Source organism: Cetorhinus maximus, chromosome 22 (assembly GCF_964194155.1).
Source record: "Cetorhinus maximus chromosome 22, sCetMax3.hap1.1, whole genome shotgun sequence".
In the NCBI taxonomy this organism is placed as follows: Eukaryota; Metazoa; Chordata; class Chondrichthyes; order Lamniformes; family Cetorhinidae; genus Cetorhinus; species Cetorhinus maximus.
The window spans coordinates 43,450,894-43,476,880 of NC_135900.1; the positions used below are offsets into that span (position 1 = coordinate 43,450,894).

General features: G+C 44.0%; 2 protein-coding genes across 2 annotated transcripts in view; one reads left to right on the forward strand and one right to left on the reverse strand.

Moving 5' to 3' along the window:
- The window catches only part of LOC144696824 (synapsin-3-like), a 279,320-nt gene that overhangs the window by 92,235 nt on the left and 161,098 nt on the right, over nucleotides 1-25,987 (reverse strand). The gene's annotated exons all lie outside the window — the stretch shown is intronic.
- The window catches only part of LOC144696649 (metalloproteinase inhibitor 3), a 40,910-nt gene that overhangs the window by 1,638 nt on the left and 13,285 nt on the right, over nucleotides 1-25,987 (forward strand). The gene's annotated exons all lie outside the window — the stretch shown is intronic.

A 25,987-nucleotide genomic window follows, 5' to 3' on the forward strand; every position in this document is an offset into this window, starting at 1 on the left:
GACCTGAGTTTTTCCAGGTATTTTTGTTTTTGTTCTGAATTTAGTAAATATCAATTGACTGTCCAAGAGGAGGGAGAGGATGAGACGGGTATTGAAATTTAGTTTCAATTGAAACAACAAACAGTTCATGCTCTGAAGTTCAGAAGAATCAGCCGCAGGGTTAAAAGCTACTTAACTTCCAAAATACAAAAGTGATTCCGACATGATATGATATAGGAAAGTTAAGATTGCCAATGCTTAAGTCTGCTCTTTGTTGTTAGAAATGCAGGAAGACAATTAGTTAATCTGTCTGTTCCGGTGGTTGAGGCAGATGTTACAGATCTTTGGCCCTATTTGAAGAACAGCAGGGAGTGCTCTTGGTATCTGACCAACATTCCTTCCTTGAACACCCCTGCAATAATATTTACTGATAATTCATCCCATTTGCAGTCTCCGGGATCTTCTTGTTTGCAAACTGGCAGGTATATTCGCTTACAAAGTGATTCAATTTTAGAAGTGAGTCACTGGTTCTGTGGCTATGGCAAAGCATTTTATTAATTCAAGTTTTTCTTCCTAGTCCAGTGATCAAGAAAATCTAATATTTCAAAAATGTTAAATTGCAGTATTTTCTTTCTCATCCTGTTTGGCTTCCTCTTGTCATACAACTGATAAACTCATGTGAGCTGCTCACAAGCTTCCACTAATTTTGTCCTCCAGAGGAGCCTGGGGACTTGTATTGAGGCTTTTTTTTTCTCCATTTCTAACTGCGGAGAAGCAGCTGACCTGTATTCAATTTTCCACAGCAAAAACAAAATTTGAGAATAGGAACTTGGAAGGAAACCTACACCCTTTCACCCAGTGACTCCATGTTGCTATTCCAATAGCTGCTGCAAGTCATTGGATATAGTTTTAAATGGGTTGCTAAATCTCACCATCCCTAGCACTGAGGTAAATGAAAATGCCCAGTTATAGATGGGGCAAAACACAGAAGGTTATTCCCATCATTGATTCGGGAATGTACAAGACCCTAATTTGTAGATTTTTTTCTGATGAGAAACACACTCTCTGATGGTTTTACTTTGTGGCTTAGATAGAATCATAGATCTTTGTGCACCAGGCTATCCCTAGTAACAGTCCCTCCTCACATTTTTAGTTTCAATATCCACCCTCCTCCACTCACAGGCACACCATGGCTGCCATGTCTCCCATCTACAGGATGCACTGCAGTAACTTGCCAAGCATCTTCAACAACATAGCTCAAATCTGGGACTTCCTCTTGAGGACAGAAGGAGGCTCGTGGTGACCTTCTCAGGACAACTAGGGATGGACAATCAAAGCCAACTTTTCCAGTCATACCCACAGAATTAATTAAGTAAAAATGTAGGCTCTGGATTTCTGTGAAACTCCTTGAGATTTTCTTTCTATATTAAAGGCTTTATATAAACGCAAGTTGTTTTTATTGTCAACAGCAGCGGATGAGACACCTGAAAATGTGTATCTCCAAGGCTGTTGCGTCTCCAGAGGTCAGATCATGTATGACAGTGGTATAAATGATAGGTCTACTGTGCCTGCAGGTGATTAGAAAATGCCACACAACATATTCTGACCCTCTGTGTCCAATGTAAACTCTGCAGACAGGGAGGAGGGGTTTTGTGCCACCTTCCTGCTCCCCACCATTTTAACTTAATTTGGTTTCCACTCTTACAGATTAAAATGAGAATGTCACAGCCAGATTATGTCATCAGCACCATGACACAATTTTGACTCCTGGCTTCTGGAGAACCGCACAACGCTGATCATTTTTACTTTTTTTTAAAAAAAGGTTTCCTATGCCTGGGTGTGCTTCCTGTGACCCAACAAGGAAACCCTGACCCTTCTCTCCCCCATGACATTCCCTTCACCCTCTCAGGCTGCATTCAGCCTGTCACCCCCTCCTCACTTATCCTGCTGGAGATTGGTCCTTTAGCTTAGGCAACGTCAGCCCCTGCCAATTTCCCACTCCTGCTCTCTGGTTCTTGTGCCATTCGGCCCCAGATTGGGCAGGGACAATGCAAAGAAATGTAAATGAGGCCCAGAGATTAAAATGGGCTGAGTGTTTAACATGAGGCATCAGAGGGAGCTTCCCTCCCACCCCAGCCTGCACCTCACTCATCCTGAGTTAAAATTGGGGCTCATATGTCTGCTGTTGATGAGAGGAATTTGCATCTCTGCTGTTGACAAGAAGAGTACAATGTTGAGGGATCTTCAGTAATGTAAAACCCTTTTAGAAAGAGTGTCATCACTGGTGTGAAATGGTAATAAAATAATTGTGATGAATGACAATTCTTCTTGCCCCATTTCCTTCTCAAAACAGGAAGAATTCTTTTCTAGTTATTTGGGTAAGTTTTTGCTGATACATTATTTTTGCAATTTTCTCCCTTCACTATTTCCAACCTACCTTGTACAGTAGATCAGAACCAGCACCTCAATGAGGTGGCTGCTAGGCATCTTTTGGATACTTGATACTCTTCTTAGCCATTGCAGAGGCATGGTTCTTCTTTCATCAATGGTAAAGGCTCAAAACTTTCTTGCCAATGGCAGAGGTGGAGTGGTATTATCATAGATACAGGTTCTCCTGGAGACACTGCAACCATTGAGGTTCTCTTCCTGTCACTTCCTGTGAAGTACCTGGCCTCTGCTAACTACCTGACTACAGCAGTGCAGCTAATGCTAAGTTCTCGGTGAACTCAAGGACTTGAGGCGCAAGTCTTAATCTCCTCAATGTCGCATGTTGGTGCTCCAACATGCTGCTCCATTTATTTTTTTTAACTCAGTTAATTGGAGAGACAGTGGGTATAAAAGAGCAGAAAAAATCATTTACACATGTATTGGATATTTACACCTCTTATTATTCTTGTACAGTCTGTGCTCAGAGGAAACAGGCAAGTTAAGACGTCAAGCATAAATCCAAAGGGCCCTTTATCAAAGTGTTCATGTTACCAAAGGGTGAACAATGCTCGTACTTTTGTTTGTTTTTGTGGTGTTTGTTAAATCAGTATCGATCCCCCGTCCCCTAACATTTTACTTTAAAACTTTTTTAACGCAGGCTCATGATGATGAAGAAAATAAAAATTGAGAGAAGCCAAATCTGCTTCAAAGTAGATTATGGAGCTGTTGTGGAAATGTGTGAAAGGATTTCTCAGACAAGCAGGCCCCCCAGCTCTGCTTGTTGACGTTAGAGTCTGCATGTGCCCCACACCCCACCCATGAAACCAAAAAAAAATTTTGAATGACCCCTGTCAGCAAAAGAGTGTAGGTCAGGCTCCTAAACTCCCACTAACTTACCTCCCGATGAAATCTGTGGAGGCCGAGGGAGGAAATGGATTGGAGGAGTCTGCGGGGGGGAAAGAAACAGTTTGCGATGGATTGCAGATTTTGGTGGTTGGGTGTCTGGAGCATGTATCTTGTACTCCAATATAAAGACAGACAGGTAGGCAAGCAGGACAAGGTTTGGCAAGCCAGTTAATAGTCTGCTTTAACTGTTATGTAACTATTCAGAGCTTCTACGCAATGACCAAGAGTGGTATAGACTGTCACTCATTTCAAAACATTTTAATTGTATTTGCTGTGGAAATATAATCTGGCTGACCATTTCTCTGCACTGGGGATTATAAATTTATGGCTTTCACAACAGAGGAAAGTATATAGCACAGTCTTTGTATGTTTCATGTCTTATCATACACTATGATTCATACTCCATTGTATTATTTAAAAAGCTGATTGCTTCCTAGAAATAAATCAGAAAACATGTCATATGGAACACCAGAGATTGAGTGCATTTCAAATCTGCAACACAACTCGAATTAAGATGACATTAGTAAATTCAAGCTGCATTTCCACAGTTTATGAAACTGTCTGAAAATGGTATATCACTGTTACACAATATATTGCTGCCTTAGAACATAATTTGGCTCGTGTCTTGCCCTCTGTATTACAGGTGCATATCATTCTCTCTGCATCAGACAAATACTCCAGCTGAACATTCTTATTCCACCTTTGGTTCAAATCAAAATGTTAGCAATGAAATTCCACTGCATATATGGAATTTTTCTTTCCAAGGCCACAAGAAATAAAATTGCTGAATATTCTTAATAAAACAAGACAGTGAAACCATTGTTGGTCTACTAAATGGCTGGAGAGTGAATCAACAGTTGCATAAGCTCAGAAACCAATGTCTAATGCAGAATTTCTTATAGTTCAGTGCTGCCAAGCAAGCCTAATTCACTTCACTAGGGTTTGTGGCTTGCAAGTCAAATGACAATGTTGACAGTCTCACTTTAAAGGTTTTTAAAGTAGTTTTCCAGTGGCCTTCTGGTGTTAAATCCTTTCATTTCCCCATTGGGGAGGCAAAGGAGCTCCCAATGAGTTAAAATAATCCATATAATTTATTTAAAATAATAGTTTTTGTTTGAATGTTGGCGTATGCAATACAGATGAAAGTGAGAAAGCAGAGTTGGCAAAAAGCTCTAATCAGTGAGATGTCATGTGCACTATATGATTATAGACTTAGTGGCTTTGAAAGGCCATCTCTCCTGGTCTGCGACTCAGGTAACCAGATCTCCAGAGCCAAGCTGAGACAGATCAAATATTGAAATGAATAAGGAATGAATAATGAAAGAAAAGACTGGGATCAAGCAAAAAGAAACCAGAGATCAAAGAAAATCAAAATCAGAGCCACTTTACAAGAGACAGGAATTGAAGGAGGCAAAGTGGAGCTATATAACTCTAAATCTGTTATTTTAGTTTGGATTTCAGAAGAGCACTGTCCATCACCCTGGGCTTACTTTACTAAATCCAGCCTCTTATTGCAACGATAGGCTGGTGCGTCAATAGCATAACAACACTATCACTGCAGAACTTTTTGTAATTGAAGAAAACTGCTGTTGAGGGTAATGTTTTGTCCACACGACAGTTTGTGACAATCCAGTAGGATGTAGGAACTCTGTCTCAGGTTAAAGTAAAAAACCCTTTTCTCCAACTCTGATCCACTAATTGGGTCCTCAAAAAATGAAATAATATAAAAAATATTCAGTGGAAGTTATCAGGAAATCTGCATGAGGTTAAATAAACTAGTGTAAGGAAAGAAGTGAGGAAGATCCTGGTAATGCCATATTCTTTGAGTATGTAGTGCAGGTGAATACTTTGGGCTCACTCAAGACACAGTTAGCTGAGGGATTGTAAGTTTTTTTTTTCATTCTGCATCCCTTACTTGTCTCCCTCTTGTAAACATGCACAAATGTTCATAGCTTGAGGGTGGATTTGTTGCATACCGTCCAAAAGAACCTGCTATTGAAGTTCATTTTCTATAAGCTGAACCCCAAAACTGCAACAGTTCTACAATTTTTGCTGCTTGCAGTGGATTTCCGTTCTTACAGTGACGTGGGTGCTTATGTTGTAGGGGGAAACATATTAGTATGGATGGAGGGTTGGCTAGCTAACAGCAAGCAGAGAGTAGGGATAAATGGGTCATTTTTGAGTTGGAAAGCTGTAACTAGCGGAGTGCCACAGGGATCAGTGCGGAAGCCTCAACCATTCACAATCTATATCAATGAACTGGTTGAAGGGATAGATCATATGGTTGTTAAATTTGCTGGTGACACTAAGATAGATGGGAGAGTAGGTTGTGAAGAGGATATAAGGGGGAGAATTTTCCCCCGTCAGCGGGGATTGTTCCGGGGCGGGCACGAACCCGATTGGTGCTCCCGTTCAGGTCCATGCTGCCATTTTATGTGGGCGGGCCAATTAAAGCCCACCCAGCCTGACACGCGCCCAGAAGCGCTGAGCGCTCCCTGTGCGGGTAGGGGGGTGGATTCCCTGAGTCGAGGCCTGCACATGCGCGCAAAAGAGTGCAGAAATCTCCCTGAGGCACAGAGATGCCTCAGGGAGATTAGTTTAAGTTTTGAAAAGCTGAATAAAGAAAAGAAAAAATTTTAGTGTCACATGAGCTGGGACATGACAATGAATTTAAAAAAAAATTTTTATTCAATTTATAAACACTGCATGAAACCTCATCCCGCCCGTGGATGAGGTTCCATGAAAAATGTGAAGGCCACTTGGGCTCTTCGCCTGCCCTCCAACCTTAAGGTTGGACGGGCAGCACAGTTTATTAGTTCAATTAGTTTTTAAATGGCCTTAAAAGGCCTTTGTCAGTTCGGTGGGTGTACAGCCGACTTGGCTGTGTGCCCGCCGAACTGAAAATCTAAATGACGCGCGGTGACGTCGGGACACAGGCCCCGACCCTGCTCACTAAGCCAAAAATTCTGGCCAAAGAGTGCAGAAGAACATAGATAAGTTAAAATTTGGCAGGTGGTGTATAATGTGGGAAAACGTGAACTTATCCACTTTGGCAGGAAGAATAGAAAAGCAGCAAATTATTTAAATGGAGAGATCACAGACCTCGGTAGTACAAAAGTATCTGGGTGTTCTGGTACATGAATCACAAAAAGTTGGTATGCAGCGACAGCAAGTGATTAGGAAGGCAAATGGAATGTTGGCATTTATTGCAGGGGCAATTGAGTATAAAAGTAAGGAAGATTTGTCACAATTGTACAGGGCCTTGGTGAGACCACATCTGGAGTACCCTGTACAGTTTTGGTCTCCTTGCTTAAGAAGGGATATAGTTGCATTAGAAGAAGTTCAGAGAAGATTCATGCAACTGATTCCTGGGTTGAAGGGATTATCTTATGAGGAAAAGTTGGACAGGTTAGGTGTGTATCCTTTGGAGTTTAGAAGAATGAGAGATGATCTTATTGAAACATGTAAAATCCTGAGGGGACTTGACATGGTGAGTGCCCAGAAAATGCTTCCCCTTGTGGGAGATACTAGAACTAGGGGTTAAAAATAAGAGGTCTCCCATTTAAGACTGAGACAGGGGCAAAAATGTTCTCTCAGAACATAGGAACAAAAGAACAGGAATAGGCCATTCAGCCCATTGAGCCTCGCTACACCATTCAATTAGATCATGGCTGATCATCTACCTCAACACCACTTTCCAGCGCTATCTCCATATCCCTTGGTTGTGAGTCTGTGGAATTCTCTTCCCTAGAGAGCAATGGAGGCTGGGTCACTGAATATTTTTAAGGCTGAGTAGATAGATTCTTGATTAACAAGGGAGTCAAAGCTAGTTGAGGCCAATCAGACCAGCCATGATCTTAACAAATGGTGGAGCAGTCTTGCAGGACCGAGTGGCCTACTCCTGCTCCCGATACATATGTATGTTAGTACATGTGTTCTGCTATCCTGTACCACCCTACGTAGAAATATATCTCATTGTGCTGGGCCTTTTACGAAAGCCTGATAGTTATTAAAAATTGTGTTGGTGCTATGTGGGTATTTTTGCCTATATGTTCCACTGGGGGCACAACCAAATCTGGTCATTAACTCGCCCATTCTCCACCTATTCCATTCCATAAATACTCCTTCTCCTAATCTGTTTAGCTTATTAACTGGCCCTGGCACTCATTTATTATGTGCAGTAACTTCTGCTATATAAATGGTAGAAGAAACGGGGCTGGCAGATGTGAAGAGAAATCACAGTAAAGGACAAAAAGCCACGGGGAACGGAGCCTCAACTGCACACCCATAACCACTGGTCATAAAATGGGATGGGCGTGACTGGTAACTTGCCCTTTCTCAGTCACAAAACAGTGTCAGTGAGATCTTTAAATACTCTACAGAGCTGGAGAGATCACCGAACAGATTGTGTCTGACACCCCTGTAGTTTCAGTGGATCATGATTCTATGAAATAGACTCACTACTACTGCAGACCTCATTGCTCACACTGGTATTATAATTCCTGGTAAAAATAAATTGAATTGTATTTAAAATCCCATGTACTCTGAATTAAAGATACAGCAAACAAGTATTTATACAAGAGGATGTTACCATTCGACGTTTCTGTTTTACCTTGAATATCTGGAGTGTTTAAATCTTGTAAACATTTCAGAATATCTTCATGAGGATGTGGAGCTGTCTGATTCTCTACCTCGGAGCTCAGAGGATAGAAATACTGCTAGTACTAAGGAAGGCCTGACTGCTAACACCAATGACACCAATGTCAGCAAATCACCCCCATCCTGGGTGTAGAACAACTTGCCTTTATATAGCACTTTTAATGTTTTAAAATGTCCCAAGGCTCTTCACAGAAGTATTACCAGACAAAAGTTGACATGTTCTGCTGAATGCCCCTATCTCTGCAGATTACGTGCAATTGGCCCAGAATGTCTTGTGACGTCACAGAACCTAGGGTGACATAGGGTGCTGGGTGGCCCTCTATGTATTCCAGCTTGTTAACAGAATGTACAGCATTGTGACTGGTAGCTATGTCATAGCCCTTAGCAAAGCTGCTGCAGTTGATCAGTCTGTACGTTCTCAAAATATCAAACTGTGTTTCTTAGAGCCCCAGTACCGATAGGGATTGTGGTACTGTATAACCCAGCAGGACCCAACCATTGCAAGTATATTCCTTTCAACAAACTGAGATATTGATGATTAACTGCCTGCTTCATCTGAATCAATGACTGAGGGAGTACATTAGGTGCCAACTAGGGGTCAATGTTACCTCCTAGCGAGTTTCAGGCAGGATGTGTGCAAAATGCACCCACGGTCTCAGATTTCACGCCTGGGGTTTTTTAACTCCAGTCAGCTGTTTGCCTGAAACAGGCGGATGTAGATATTAGGGCAGTTAGAAGCAGCCAGCTGGCACATAAGGAAAGGGCCACCTTAAGTCGCGAGAGGAGGAAGGAGCAGGGGAGGCCTTGACTATCTTTGAGACCCAGATAAGCACTTCTGCACTCCCTAGCCCCACAAAGGAAAGATTCCCACTATGGAGGACTCCTTTGTCCTTCTGACAGCTTCAAACCTGCCTTCACCTGGCAGGAAAGCTGCAGTGATTGCCTCTCTCAGGCCTGAGTTACAGTCATGTCGGATGATGTAATGGGATAATGATTTGGATAAATTTGAGGCTTCTATCTTCTTTTGGCAGGCGCCTGAGCCACTGAACTGCTGTCAGCAACTGAAATGGTGGTCAGTGAGATTTCAGTGGGGCAGTAAGTTGTGTTTCAATTTAAGAGAATCCCTGCCACATTCCCACCAGGGCAGGTTAAAGTACCCCTTCCCCCACCCCTGACCCCACCGATGCCACACTGTAAACCAATAAGGATTGAGAGAAATTCAGTTTTCTCTTCCCTCCCCTTTCCTTTGGGAATGTGCCTCGTGTCCCTTGGTTGCACTGCTACACATCATCAGCATGCAGGGAACTGTAACACTACCAACCAGCACTCTCACTCTGCAGAGTCATAGAGGTCTACAGCACAGAAAAAAGGCCCTTCTGCCCATCGAGTCTGCGCCAGTCAAACAAGTACTTAATTATTCTAATCCCATTTTCCAGCACTAGGCCCAAAGCCTTGTATGCCATGGCATCACAAGTGCACATCCAAATACTTCTTCAATGTTATGAGGGTTTCTGCCTCTACCACCCTTTCAGGCAGTGAGTTCCAGATTCGCACCGCCCTCTGGGTGAAAAAATTCCTCCTCACATCCCCTCCAAACCTCCTGCTCCTTACCTTAAATCTATGCCCCCTGGTTATTGATTCCTCCACCAAGGGGGATAAGGCTATCCTCCTCACTATTTACCACCCCACCAATTTTCATGTCATCCGCGAACTTACTGATCAACCCTCCTACACCCTATCTATGCCCCATATAATATAGCCCAATCATGTCCCCCCTCAATCTCCTCTGCTCCAGGGAAAATAATCCCAGTCTATCCAGTCTCTCTTCATAACTAAAACTCTCCAGCCCAGGGAACATCCTGTAAATCTCCTCTACACTCTCTCTAGTGCAATCACATTCTTCCTATAATGCGGATTCCAGAACTGCACGCAATACCCTTGCTGTGGCCTAACCAGGGTTTTATACAGTTCCAGCATAACCTCCCTGCTCTTATATTCTTTGCTTTGGCTAATAAAGGCAAGTATCCCATATGCCTTCTTAACCACCTTATCTACATGTCCCGCTACCTTAAGGGACCGGTGGACATGCACACCAGGTCCCTCTGATCCTCGGTACTTCCCAGGGTCCTACCATTCATTGTGTATTCCCGTACCTTGTTTGTCCTGCTCAAGTGCATCACTCACACTTATCCGGATTAAATTCCATTTGCCACTGATCAGCCCATCTGACCAGCCCGTCTATATCCTCCAGTAATCTAAGACTATCCTCCTCACTATTTACCACCCCACCAATTTTCATGTAATCCGCGAACTTCCTGATCAACCCTCCTACATTCAAGTCTAAATCGTTTATATATACCACAAACAGCAAGGGACCGAACACCGATCCCTGTGGAATCCCACTGGACACAGGCATCCAGTTACAAAAACACCCCTCAAACATCACCCTCTGCTTCCTGCCACTCAGCCAATTCTGGATCCAATTTGCCAAATTGCCTTGGATCCCATGAGCTCTTACCTTCATTATCAGTCTCCTATGCGGGACCTTATCAAAAGCCTTGCTGAAGTCCAAGTAGACTACGTCAAATGCATTGCCCTCATCTACACACCTGGTCACCTCTTTGAAAAAATTCAATCAAATTGGCTAGAGATGACCTCCCCTTAACAAAAACATGCTGACTGTCCAAGTGTAGATTAATTCTGTCCCTCAGAATTCCTTCCAATAGTTTCCCCACCACTGAGGTTAGACTGACTGGCCTGTAGTTCCCTGGTTTATCCCTTCCTCCCTTCTTGAATAATGATACCACATTGGCTGTCCTCCAGTCCTCTGGCACCTCTCCTGTGGCCACAGAGGTATTGAAAATGATTGCCAGCGCCCCTGCTATCTCCTCCCTTGCCTCACTCAAAAGCCTGGGATACTTTTCATTCGGGCCTGGAGATTTATCTACTTTTAAGCCTGCCAGACCACTTAGAACTTCCTCCCTTTCTATGCTAATTTCTTTAATTATATCACAATCCTTCTGCCTGATTTCCATACCCACGTCGTCTCTCTCACTTGTGAACACCGACACAAGGTATTCATTTAGAACCCTACCTATGTCCTCCGGCTCCACACACAAATTACCACTATGGCCCTTAATGGGCCCTACTCTTTGCCTAGTTATCCTCTTACTCTTAATGTACGTGTAAAATAACTTTGGATTTTCCTTTATTTTACCTGCCAATGTTTTTTCATGCCCCCTTTTTGCTCTCCTAATTTCCTTTTTAAGCTTCCCCCCTACACATTCTATACTCCTCTAGGGCTTCTGCTTTTTTGAGCCCTCGGTATCTGCCATAAACCTCCCTTTTTCTCTTTATCCAATCCTGTATATCCCTCAACATCCAGGGTTCCCTGGATTTGTTGGTTCCATCCTTTGACTTTACTGGAATATGTTGGCCCTGTACTCTCCCTACTTCATTCTTGAATGAATCCCACTGCTCTGACTTACCTAAAAGTAGCTGCTCCCAGTCCACTCAGGCCAAATCATATCTGATCTTATTAAAATCGGCCTTCCCTCAATTTAGAACTCTGATTTATGGCCCATCCTTATCCTTTTCCATAACAACCTTGAATCTAACAGAGTTATGATCGCTATTTTCAAAATGCTCCCCCACTGATACTTCAGCCACTTGCCCAGCTTCATTCCCTAAAATTAAGTCCAGGAATGCCCTCTCTCCTGTAGGACCTTCTACGTACTGGCTTAAAAAGCTCTGCTGGATGCATTTTAAGAATTCTGCTCTCTTTAAACCTATCACACTATGACTAACCCAGTTAATGTTGGGGAAGTTGAAATCCCTCACTATTACTATCGTATTATTTTTACACTTCTCTGAAATTTGCCTACATATTTGCTCTCCTATTTCTCTCTGACTTTTTGGGGGCCTATTGTACATTCCCAGTAATGTGATTGCTCCTTTTTTGTTTTTAGGTTCTACCCATATGGCTTCATTTGAGGAGCCTTCTAAGATGGCATCCCTCCTTACTGCTGTAATTGATTCCTTGATCAATATTACGATAGCTCCTCCTCTTTTACTTCCTTCCCTGTCTCGCCTGAAGACCCTATATCCTTGAATATTGAGCTGCCAATCCTGCCCCTCTCTCAACCATGTCTCTGTGACAGCAATGACATCATACTTCCGTGTGTAAATTTGTGCTCTCAACTCATCTGCCTTATTCGTCAGACTCCTTGCATTAAAATAAATGCCATCCAACCTTGCCAAGCTCCCTTGTGCCTTAACTGGCCTATAAATTCTATTCCTTCCAGGTTCACTTGCTCTCTCTTCTAATTTTGGCTGTGCATCTCCCCCTGCTGAACCTCCTCTCAGGATCCCTGCCAAGTTAGTTTAAATCCTCCTGTGCTCTATTATGTATTTCAGCCCTCAGTACCTTGTTTTGGATAGTATGGGCTGGATTGCAGTAGAAAATCGAGAAGCCTCCAATCTGAGCTCCCTATGATGAGTGGAAAGGAGGGCGGGTTGGTGACCCAAGCCTGGGCTGCTTGGATTGGTGTGTGAGATTATAGACACATCCCACGCTTAAAATCAAATCACTTTTATGGATTGAACAAGTCTCCTGAAGCTCAAGGTTGTTCAGGTAACTTGAATGGAGACATTAACATTCTGGCACATGGCCCAGCATGACTTGTTTATTTGTCTAGCCTAAATGAGCCATGGGAAGCCAGGGCACTAAATGTGAAGAATGCCCTTCAGCAGGAAATGCCATACTAATCTCTCCATCCCTCTTACAGATGAGATCACTGTAACTATGTGTTTTGAAATCCAGCCAGGCAGGTGGTGAGTGCAGTGCCAAATAGCTACAACTCTTATCAGTTAAAAAAATACAGTGACCTATTCTACTTCTGCAGCAGCTAAAGTGATCTACGATGGTGCACACCTCAATGTTGATTACCCCGTGTCCATGAGTGTGAGGTGGGCAAGCCAAATACTGAGCACACCCTGGTGACTGCAAGAGCTGTGTGTTCCTAATGCTGGCAGGAACACCACTATTTATTCAGCTTTTCTGTTTGACACAGCAGCTGTTTAAATAGTGCTTATTTTGTGATGATGTGGGAAGATAACAGGCCTACTCTACCATTTCAAAGCATATCTGGGGTGAGTGGCACAGGTTGTTGCAGCATGAACACAGATTCAGCTCCACACCCACCTCCAGCCACCGCTTGGAGTTGCTAATTTCCACCACATTGCTGCGGTAAGGAGAAGAGGCAGCCTATCATGATCCCACCCTTTGTGGCAGCAACCGGTGAGGCTGAAGATTTGACAAAAGAAGAAAAAGCACACACAAGAGATTAACAGGTGAATTCTCAGGCCCCTTGCCTGGCAGGAACATGGGAGCAGTGCCCAAAAATGGTGAGCAATAAACTCCTGCCACGTTGCAGCTGTAACTGTGACAACCACAACATTCCCCCTGGCCCTATTGCTGGGCAACTGGAGCGGCCCAGGCAGTCAGGCATTAGATCCATTTATAATGCTGATCAGAGTTATCCAAAGTAGGTAGGACCCAGATTGTCATTTTTGGACTGAACTGAGCGAAGCATGGGCCATGCACTCCAACCAGGCCATGAGGCCCTGAAAAAGTAAATTTCACATTGGCCTAGAACTTCTGATCTCCGGGGCATCATACCCTAGAGATATCCCAGAAGATGCACTGGGGGACCTCCTGGAAGTTCCCACACAAAGACTGCATGGGAATCTCCCATGAAGTTTGAACTTCCGATGAGCAATTACCCTGCACCGGGAGCCACCTGATACTCCATTTTAAATTGGAGACTTTGGATGGTTCCGACTCTCTTAGCAGAATAGATACCCAGAAAAAGTTAAAAGGATTAAAACTGCTTCTAACTCCTGGGTAACTATATTACTGACCCCCTTTGGCTCCCCACTGTAGCTCCCCAACTAACACCCACCCCCACGATAAATACCCCCATGACCAGCCCCACCCCCCAAAAGATGTACCCTCTCCTCCTTCCCACTTTTTCACCTCAGATGGTGAGCTTGTAATATTCAGATCAGTTGTCTTGTTAACAAGCTCAATTGCCCATGACTTTTTTCAAAATGGCAGGTGGGCGGGCTTGCTGATTTTGGTGCCTGGCTGCCGACTGTATTGTGGAAAACCAGTGTGTTGACATCAGGTTTGCAACCCTATGTCATCACTCTGGATTTTACCTGTGCATGTGATGGCAGCTGTCCTGATTTGCAAATGTAAAATCCCATTATTTTATAAATATGCTCAAGAAGGAGGGAGCATACAGCCTTGTCTTCTTTAAATCATTGTTAGAGTAAGATTCTTTGGAAAGGTCTTCAGTTGTCTTTGTGCATCTGCAACGGACTGAAGCATCTCTGCCCCTAGTCATACCAACTTGGTAATAAACTGACCTTGGATCAAAGCTGAATTAATCTCTCAACCACACAGCTCAGGAAGGACATAGGTTCGATCTTCTGTCTTATAAAATCTCGTCTCAGCTAGGGTGGCAATACAGGTGCCACAGCTGACTGCAACAAGTGCAAAGAAAAATCATCCAAGCTGTCTTTGAGCCAACACTGCTGGAAATGTTCCTGTGTTAATATTCGGTGAGAACAGGATTAGACCCAGCTGTGATGCACTCCACAGGCAACTAGCCTACCAACACTTGCTGTTGAAAAGCATGCATGAATGACGGTCTTTATGGATCAGGTGTTGGGGGTGTGGCTAGCGGCTATAAAACAATAGCCAAGCAAAGAGTCAGCAGCTTCAGGAGGGGAGAATGGAGAAAATTAGAGAGGGAAAAGGTATCAGCTTCCCTTATGGCCATAAAGAAGTTTTATCTTGTGGCTATTCCAGGAGCTGAGCCGGTTCCAAAATCCAAGGTGGCGGTGATGCCTAATCATTCCCAGTCTAAAAGCAGATCAAAGCGTTAAATGGAGACTGCATTCAGGGAGGCAGCTGTCACCTGTCATGTACAGTACTGATCTGAAGGGTTAGCACTTAGTTTAATATACTATATCAAGTAGAGCAACATATCTATTTCAGTGTGAGATTGAAGGTTATGAGCATAAGAAGGGATAAAATCCTGAGCTGTAGAGACCATGGAAATATCACACAAACTGACTGACAAATGTCCATCAGGGAAGGGGGCTTGCCGCCCCTACCTGGTCAATACTCCAGTGTTGACCCTTAATACACCCCTCCCCTCAACCACCCCCCACTCCACCCCCAGTACTGAAATGTCCGCTGTGGAACACAACCATAAGCGAAATATCGGGCAGACCTATTGGCAATGACCCAGGCACAGATCAGGGCAAAACCCAGGCAATCTCAACCTAGTCAGCTTTGCAAATTCCTCTTCACTAGCATCTGTTGTTCAAGTTGAGAGTTTCCCATAAACTACCGAAGCAACATCAATAGCTGCATATACAGCATTTACATCTATCAGTCAATATCTAAGATTCTCCAGCACCATCCATCTGCATGTCCTGTTCCAGCCGCAGGACAGACCCAGAAGTATTGGAGGCCTAATTGGACTTGACGCATAAAGTTCTCAACATTGACTGCAGACCCCATTTTATATTATGGCTCCAGGCCAAGCAAGATTGAGGAAGCCACCTGCTCCTCATTAGCGACAACCCTCCATTCCCCTCGCCCTTAGCTGAGAATTCACTACTTCTCCCCCATTGAACATTGTTTGGAGGAAATACTGAAGGAAGCAAGGGCACAGAATGTGGGAACTTCAACATCCACAACCTGGATTGGCTTCAACTGGCCGAAGTCTGAAGAAGCAAGCTGCCAGATTGGGTTTGTGTCAGGTGGCAAACTAACCAACATACACTTGACTCCATCCTCATCAACCTACCTGTCCCACATGCCTCTCCATGATAGTGCTGGAGCCGGGAGGAGAAAGCCCGATAAGCGACATACTCAGGTAAGGCTCTTCATTCAGGTAAGTTACATAAAATTGATCTTCAGCAGTAGCATAAAAGGAACTGACAGCACATGCCTGATTTTCTTTTTACATTGGATAAGAAAGCCTGGTGAGATGTAAACGTGCTAATTTGCTATCAGCAATTGGCACTATCATCCACACTGGCTCCGTTGGTAAGTGAGTCAGTGGTCGGGATTTTCCAGCCCCGCCTGCTTCTGGGATCTTCCAGTCCCGCCGAAAGTCAATGGACTTTTGGCTGGCCCGCCACATCCCCGGCAGCAGGTCCCGCCAGAGTGGGGCCAGAAAATCCCGGCCAGTAACTAAAAGGCATAACTTCAGATCATCATCAAGTGAGTGCAGGGAGAAGTTAGAATTTTTTTTCTCTGATGGAGAGGGTTATTAGGACATGGAATTCTCTCCCAGAAACCATGGAGTGGGCAAAATCCCCAATAGCATTTGAAAGGGAAGTGAGAATATTTTTGAAAAAAGAAAAATATTAAAGGGTATGGGAAAGGGCAGGGAAGTGGCTCACCCTTTCAAAGGGCTGCCTGTAAAATGCTTTGACTAATGATTAGTTATAATCTGAAAATGGCTGGAGGGAACAAACTGCAGTGTGTGTGTGTAGACATTTGGAGATTAATAGTAAAGTAGCACCCCTGACATAAAAGTCAGGAATAAATGTTCTACGGAAAAATTCATTTTTAATACATTAAAAGAGGTTCCATTGTAGTATTATGGAATTATTTTATTAAATATTTAATGGACTTTGTTGCCTTCTAAACTGCACACTGTCGATATCACGCAGATTGGTCGGATGTCGAGACAAAAGGCTGTTGGAAGTAACCAACCCTGATTCTACTTTCTGCCACTGTTAGTTGTATATGAACTTGAAGCTGTCCACCAAGCGGCCTGTCACAAGTAGGCCTCCTCCATTTAAAGATGTTGTCCATAGAAAGAGCACTCGGGACCTGGACTTCCTTACTTGTCCCCAGTGAGGACTAAATCAAAATCCATTATAGTATCATATCATGGTTGTGGTTGTTGGAGTTCAATTGCCTCAGCTCCAAGACATCACTGCAGGAGTTCCTCAGGGTGGTGCCCTTGGCCCAACCATCTGCAGCTGCTTCATCAGTAATTTTCCTTCCATCATAAGGCCAGAAGTCGGGATGTTCGCTGATGATTGCACCATTTGTGACTCCTCAGATACTGAAGCAGTTCATGTCCAAATGCAGCAAAACCTGGACAATATCCAGGCTTGGGCTAACAAGTGGCAAGTAACATTCGTGCCACACAAGTGTCAGGCAATGACCATCTCCAACAAGCGAGAATCTAACCATCGCCCCTTGGCATTCAGTGGCATTACCATCACTGAATCCCCTACTATCAACATCCTGGGGGTTACCATTGACCAGAAACCGAACTGGACTAGCCATATAAATATTGTGGCTACAAGAGCAGGTCAGAAGCTGGGAATTCTGCAGAGAGTAACTCACCTCCTGACTCCCCAAAGCCTGTCCACCATCTACAAAGCACAAGTCAGGAGTGTGATGGAATACTCTCCACTTGCCTGGATGAGTGCAGCTCCAACAATACTCAAGAAGCTTGACACCGTCCAGGACAAAGCAGCACACTTGATTGGTATCCCATCCATAAACCTTCACTCCCTCCAGCACCCACACACAGTGGCAGCAGTGTGTACCATCTACAAGATGCACTGCAGGAATTCACCAAGGCTCCTTAGACTGCACCTTCCAAACCCACAACCACTACCATCTAGATGGACAAGAGCAGCAGATAGATGGGAACACCACTGCCTGGAACATCCCCCCCCAAGTCACTCACCATCCTGACTTGGAAATATATCGCCGTTCCTGCACTGTCGCTGGGTCAAAATCCTGGAACTCCCTTCCTAACAGCACTATGAGTGGACCTACGCCACATGGACTGTAGCAGTTCATGAAGGCAGCTCACTGCCACCTTCTCAAGGCAACTAGGGATGGGCAATAAATGCTGGCCTAGCCAGTGATGCCCGCATCCCATGAATGAATAAAACAAAATAATTAACATAGGGACACCACAGTACGAGGGAGCTCATTACCACCTGGCAGTGGGACTGTGGGTTCAGCCATTATATTTTCATTACCATTTCCCACAAAAAATTATGTTTTACAATTAAAACTAAATCATGTGTCTATATACCAAGAGGAAAGCTTTGCCTATACTGAAATAAAGGGCTACCAGTCCCACTTCAAGATATAATATATTTTTAAAGAGATAAACAAGTTCCCCCTCCCTATCTGGATGCTAAACCTGTAGAGCACACCAGAAGCACACTGTGGCTATCCAGCCCCAGGAGTTACATGCATTTCCTGTTCTATGCCAATTAAAGGGCCCAATAGTACAAAGACTAGCATTACAGCCTAGAAAATCTGAGGCCTAGTGCCTCTCTGCCCTCACTAATTTAAATTCAAACCTCTGGGAGGGGCCTAAAGCTCCAAAGCGTACCCAAAATTCTTTGACCTAATCCCTCAGGACTCTTCAGTTCAGCTGCAGGCCAAGGCAACACTTTTTTGAAAGAGACTGTGCTGGGGTGTCCAGGAAGGTGGCATAAAATGCAAAATGAGGCAAGAGGCCAAAATGCCCCCTTCCATCTTTCTCAAATAACTCCATCAACCTGTAACTACTTTGCGTACAGGCAAGTCAGGGGAGTGTTAAAGGGGCAGTGCCTGACCTTTGCACCTGGGATTATTAGGTGTCTCTGGGACAAAGGCCAAGCAAACTGACCATTAATTTATTTCTTGCAATTGTAAATTTCATGCAGAGGAGCTTTTGACACACATTGCTCAAAATCCTCTACAGCACTCTCTTACATTAACCTGCATGTGTTTGCAATTTACACTATTCCTAGGTTTATAGTAATATGACTTGAGGTGGGTAATTAGATTGATATATGAAGTTCAGCTGCACTCAGAAGCATCCTGCAGTTAACTGTTGCTAATTTGATTTAACACTTTGCCACCAAAACTGCAGGGTTTTGACTGCAAGCATGGAAATCCTCTCTTGTGCTGGTCTGGGAATGGAAATAAGTGATAGACAGTAAAACTGTTTATTGCTGTAAATGTTCTAAATTCACTGTTTATCTGGACTCAGGCACCAGCTAATGGAATTGGGCCAAATTATTTAAAATGCAGCTTTGGCCTTACCATATATAGTCTTTCAGAGAGAGCAGGCAAGTGAGGGAGAGAGAGCACAAGTACACAGAGGGTGCCTGTAAGGCAAATTACAGATTGGGTAAATAGCAGACGTGCTTCCAGTGGGGAGCTATGGCACTGTGTCTTGGTAACTAGATGAACCACAGGGAATCTTGCTTATTAGTGAAGAGAATGTAAATAAGCCTTAAAGCACTTCTGAAATTTTGTTCAACACCACTCATCAGCATGAGGTTATGAAGCTTATTAGCCTTTGAAAGAATTGAATTTAGTAGCGAGGCATTTGGCTCAGTTTCAACCTCTCAAAAGAACTAACAATGCAAATTTCACCCTGTACCAAAAAGGCACTTTTGTTCCCAGCTTGCTTCTTCAGCCATTAGAGCTCTGTAGCCGCCATACGCTATTCTCCATTTTCTACAAGTGACAGGGGCATTTTTTATATTTACCAGCAGCTCTCCTTGTCATTCCCCACAGGGAACTAGGGCTCTGCTGTTGCAAGGTCAGGGGGCTATTGGAACAAAATACACATTTCTGATTTTTAAAAAAAAGGTTTGAGTGAACAGTGCACAGAAACAGTGCAGTAAGTGTGTGACTGAAAAAAAAAACAAGTTTTCCTTACCCACTGAAGTAAATAATTAGTTCTGCAGTTACATCAGTAAATAAGTTTGAATAAGTCTCATGGTTGACAAGAGTGGCTCAGAATGGAAGATGGTTTAGTGGCTCAAAACAGCAACTCAAGAGGGAGAGAGCAAATGGGCTTGAAATTACAATGGGCATTCTTCTTAGAGGTGTCCTGGCTTCATTCCTCCTCATCGCCAACTATTTCCTGTGTTTTTTGTCCAAGTTCTCCTATGGTTTTCCATCGGCCCAGGAGGTCTAGGAGCTAGCTTACAGGATCATCTTTAGTTTTAAACGATATTAACCCTTTTGGAATCAGCTCAAATGAGGCACAATGAGGTGAGACACTGACTCATACATTTCTTGACAATCAGCTTGGCTCAGTTTCTAACACCCTTATCTCTGAGTCACAATGTTGCAACTCCTTGGGCGTAAGTACCATAATCTCAATGACACCTTAATGCCAGACTGGAGATCCATTGTCAGAATATGAGATGTTAAATTTAGGCCCCGGCTGCCCTCTCAGGTAGATGTAAAAAATCCCTTGGTACTATACTGAAGAAGAAAGGGAATTCTCCCTGGTGTCCTGGCAATATTTAGGTCGGAAGGAAGGATCTGTTCCACAGGACATGTGTGATGGAAAAATATCATAATGTTGAAAACATCATTAAAAGCAGGTTTTCTGTTCATTCTACTGTTTGTGGGAACTTGCTATGCACACATTGGCTGCTAAGTTTTCTACATCAGGACAGTGATTACATTTCGAAAGTACTTCATTGACTGTAAAGCATTTTGGGACATCCTGAAGTTGTGAAAGGTGCTACATAAATGCAAGCCATTTTTTTTCTCTCAATTTGGGTAACTGCCCAGCATTTAGGGCAGCGGTTTCCAAATGTGGGTCGTGACCCTTGATGGGGTCGCGGGGGTCATATTTGGGGTTGTGAGCTCCCCCTCCTCCAAGAAGCAACGGTGGAATGATGACCCAGTGCGGAGGTACTGATGAGGGATCAATTCCAGCAAACAGCACAGGGCAGACTGAGCCCAAGTGCTCTTTAACTTCAGAAAAGATTTGTAGCGGCGAATGCAGAGTTGGCCAGGTTGTTTGTGCGCCGACTTGGTGCAGAGACCAGCAGAGACTGACTGTCCAGAATGCAGGAAAAACCAGGAGGCAATGCAGCTGAGCTGAAAAGGGGAGTGGTGGCTTCAAACTTTGTTATTTTTCTGCTCCTGTCTGCCTATTATACAGACTCCTTACCCAGGGATAGCTCTGCTTCACAGCCCCTGGCAATTAGACCCAAAGGGCGGACGGGGAGAGGGACTGGTGAGTTTTTAAAATTCAATCACGGGATGTGGGCTTTGCTGGCAGCCGCAGCATTTATTGCCCATCCCTAGTTGTCCTTGAGAAGGTGGTGGTGAGCTGCCTTCTTGAACCGCTGCAGTCCATGTGGTGTAGGTACACCCACAGTGCTGTTAGGAAGGGAATTCTAGGATTTTGACCCAGCGACAGTGAAGGAACAGCGATATATTTCCAAGTCAGGATGGTGAGTGACTTGGAGGGGAAGTTCCAGTTGGTGATGTTCCCATCTATCTGTTGCCCTTGTCCTTCTAGTTGGTAGTGGTCGTAGGTTTGGAAGGTGCTGTTGAAGAAGCCTTGGAGAATTCCTGCAGTGCATCTTGTAGATGGTACACACTGCTGCTACTGTGCATCGGTGGTGGAGGGAGTGAAGGTTTGTGGATGTGGTGCCAATCAAGTAGGCTGTTTTGTCCTGGACGGTGTCAACTTCTTGAGTGTTGTGGGAGCTGCACTCATCCAGGCAAGTGGGGAGTATTCCATCACACTCATGACTTTTGCCTTGTAGATGGTGGACAGGCTTCAGGGGGTCAGGAGGTGAGTTACTCATCACAGGATTCCTAGCCTTTGACCTGCTCTTGTAGCCACGGTATTTATATGGCTAGTCCAGTTCAGTTTCTGGTCAATGGTAACCCCCAGGATGTTGATAGTGGGGCATTCAGTGATGGTAATACCATTGAATGTCAAGGGGCGATAGTTCGATTCTCTCTTGTTGGAGATGGTCATTGCCTGGCACTTGTGTGGCACGAATGTTATTTGCCACTTGTCAGCTCGAGCCTGGATATTGTCCAGGTCTTGTTGCATTTGGACATGGACTGCTTCAATATCTGAGGAGTCGCAAATGGTACTGAACATTGTGCAATCATCAGCAAACATCCCCATCTCTGATCTTATGATGGAAGAAAGGTCACTGATGAAGTAGCTGAAGATGGTTGGGCCGAGGACACTGCCCTGAGGAACTTCTGCAATGATATCCTGGAGCTAAGATAGCTGACCTCCAACAACCACAACTATCTTCCTTTGTGCTAGGTATGACTCCAACCAATTTTCCCCGATTCTCATTGACTCCAATTTTGCTAGGGCTTCTTGATGCCACACTTGGTCAAATGCGGCCTTGATGTCAAGGGCAGTCACTCTCACATCACCTAGGGAGTTCAGCTCTTTTGTCCATGTTTGAACCAAGGCTGTAATGAGGTCAGAAGCTGAGTGGCCCTGGCCGAACCCAAACTGGGCACCAGTAAGCAGGTTATTATTAAGCAAGTGCCACTTGATAGCTCTGTTGATGACCCTTTCCATTACTTTACTGATGATGGAGAGTAGACTGATGGGGCGGTAATGGGCCGGGTGGGATTTGTCCTGCTTTTTGCGTACAGGACATACATTGGCAATTTTCTACATAGCCAGGTAGATGCCAGTGTTATAGCTACACTTGAGCAGCTTGGCTAGGGATGCGGCAAGTTCTGGAGCACAAGTTCAGTACAATTGCCGGAATATTGTCAGGGCCCATAGCCTTTGCAGTATCCAGTGTCTTCAGCCGTTTCTTGATATCACTTGGATTGAATCAAATCGGCTGGAGACTGGCATCTGTGATGCTGGAGACTTCCAGAGGAGGCCGAGATGAATCATCCACTTGGCGCTTCTGGCTGAAGATTGTAGCAAACACTCCCCCATCATTGAGGATGGGGATATTTGTGGAGTCATAAGTAGTCGTGTGTGTATATGTGTGTGTGTGTACCTTAGAAACACAGATTTTCATATTAATATGGTTTATTGCATATGTTGATATATAATATGCAAACTTTAATAATTATATACTAAATGTTACAATGCTGCTTTATTGTTTTTCAGTTGTGTCTGGCGTCACATTATTTTTCAAGTGTTAAAATGGGGTCACATTGGAAAATAGTTTGAGAAGCGCTGAATTAGGATTTGACACGTAGCAACAAAGTTACAAAGCAAATAAATGTCATCCTGGTGTGGGGGTGTTGTGCGGGGGAAATGAGGGAATCTGCAACTAATGCCTAAAACAAGCACAAAGTCAGGACAGCAAGCATGCTGACCGCCTGTTGTTATTAATGTGAGGCCTGAGCCAGTTGAGGCTAAGGCTTCATTATCATTCCACTGGTGAGATGTAGGGCCCAAAGAAATTGGCTGCTTTGGCTAGCTGGCAGGCCAGATTAGGGGAAGGTGATCCTCAGGGAGGGAACAGGCTGGCATTGGGTGGGAGTTAGGGGACCAGGAGGCAGATCGTTTTTTAAAATAAGTTTCCTGGGCTGGTTTCTTTTTCAAGTGGTTATGATCAGCCCTTTGGGGGCTCCACAACCCCAATTTGTATATTTGAGCAGGCTCCCACCTGTTTCAGGCAGGCAAACTCCTTGCTCATTTATAGGCCTGTCTGCAAGTTGCATCAGGCAGGCCTTGGGCATCAGTGGGATGGCCGAGGGGGCTTCCTGATTTTCAATTGCGGACCACCTATTTTCAGGTGGAAAATGGACACCCAGCAGTTGAAATTCACTCTCCCTACGTCTTGCCTCTCAACTGGACAGCTGGACATTCTTTGTTTGGCATGTAATGACCAACAGAAAGCTGACTCTCATTTGTGGACTTTGACTAGCTTCCTATTCTGAAACAGAAATGCAATTCTTGGAGGCTTCCAGGGAGTGAATTTTTTTCTATTTATGTTATGAACAGATTCTACAAACAAGAAATAAATTTAAACAGACTGCTTGCTGGGTGATGTTCTGATTTTGTTCAATGCAGAGAAGTGTGAAGTGATTCATTTTGGTGGGAAGAATGAGGAAATGCAATATAAAATAAAGGGTACAATTCTAAATGGGGTGCATGAACAGAGAGATCTGGGGGTTTATGTACACAAATCACCGAAGGTGGCAGAGCAGGTTGAGAAAATGGTTATATGGGATCCTGAGCTTTATAAATAGACATAGAGTACAAAAGTAAAGAATGTATGATGAACCTTTCTAAAACTACTATAGAATTGTTTCCAATTCAGGGCACCACACTTTAAGAAGGACATGACGGCATTGGAGAGTGTTCAGAAAAGATTTACGAGAATAGTTCCGAGGATGAGAGAATTCAGTTATATGGATAGATTAGTGAGGCTGGGACTGTTCTCCTTAGAGTAGATTGAGAGAAGATTTGGTTAGAGATGTTCAAAATCGTGAGGGGTTTGGAGAGATTAGATAGGAAGAAACCTCCCATTGGCCATAGGGTTGAGAACCAGAGTACACAGATTTAAAGTGATTGGCAAAAGAAACAAAGGCGACATGAGGAAAAAGGTTTTTGCACGGCAAGTGACAGGATCTGGAAAGCACTGCCTAAGAGTGTGGCAAGGGAATTGGATAATTATCTGAAGAGAAAAGATTTGCAGGGCTATGAAGAGAAGGCAGGTGAGTGGGACTAGCTAAATTGTTCTCTCAGAACTGGCATAGAGATGATGGGCCAAACAGCCTCCTTCTGTGCTGTAACCATTCTCTCATTCTATGAAACTGCATGTTCAGTCACCCTAAAGCAAGAATAATTTATATTTGCTGCTCGAAACTAATATGGATCCTTGAGGAGCAGGGAAACCCTATCTTGAGCTGAGTCTCTGATCCCTGTTACAGCAATGGACTAGAAAATAAATGGCCAGAAATATGCATTGTAAAGCACCATAGCATTACTGGTGAACAGTGCTGGAGCAGGTTTCAGCGCTCATGTAGTGACCTTGTCAGATCCGCTGCTCAATCAGACTTTGTTTCCTTTAGTCACCTTTATAATTCTTTTCAATAAAAGTCAGATTCAAAATCACAGAATCACAGTGCAGAAGAGGCCCTTCAGCCCATCGAGTCTGCACTGACAAGTGAGAAACACCTGACCTACCTACCTAATCCCATTTACCAGCACTTGGCCCAGAGCCTTGAATGTTATGATGTGCCATAAGTGTTCATCCAGGTTCTTTTTAAAGGATGTGAGGCAACCCGCCTCCACCACCCTCCCAGGCAGTGCATTCCAGACCGTCACCACCCTCTGGGTAAAAAAGTTTTTCTTCACATCCCCCCTAAACCTTCTGCCCCTCACCTTGAACTTATGTTCCATTGTGACTGACTCTTCAACTAAGGGGAACAGCTGCTCCCTATCCACCCTGTCCTGAAATTATTGCCCTGAAATCTCTTTTAGAAGCTAAGCCATATCCCTCCAACAAATTGAGAAACAATGTGAATTGCTGCTGGTGTTTTTCCACATTCTTGCCCCATCTGGTGTACTGCCCCTAGCTCTGTCATGCTACTTCTATGCTTGATTGCCGGTTGGCTGGCATGGAACAAAAGTCTGCTTGTGTTTGAGGGTGGCAAAGGACTGTAGACTAAACACTGGGACGCTCCAGTGGAAGTCACACCTCTTCCCTTGAAACAAAATGTACAGCCGAACTAATGAGCGCAAGGGACAAAGCTGCTGTGAAATTGGGCTGGTACTGACATTTATAACCTTATCACACATTTACTTGATTTGAGTAGTCTTTAGCTTCAAGGACATAAAATTACAGGAAAGCAAGGGGAGGAAGAATAAACAATGGGGAATAAATTAAATAGCCCAAAGGCAGGAGATAAACAAATGTAATAAATCGATTCAAACTATAAGTGTAACATGTGCACAGCGGGAGCTTTTCTATGAGAGGTATGTCTTCACTTTATAGATGTTCTCCCATTTGCTTTGTAGATGCCCTGTCAAGAGCGAGCAGTTTTGGAGATGCCTTGCTATCCTTCATTCCCTCACATTATTAACTGTTTATATAATTTATTGTTTACTCCTTTAAAGAGGAAATTCTGCTTTTCAAACATGAGAAGTAGGGACAAGAGTAAGTCACTCAGCCCTTTGACCTTGCTCCG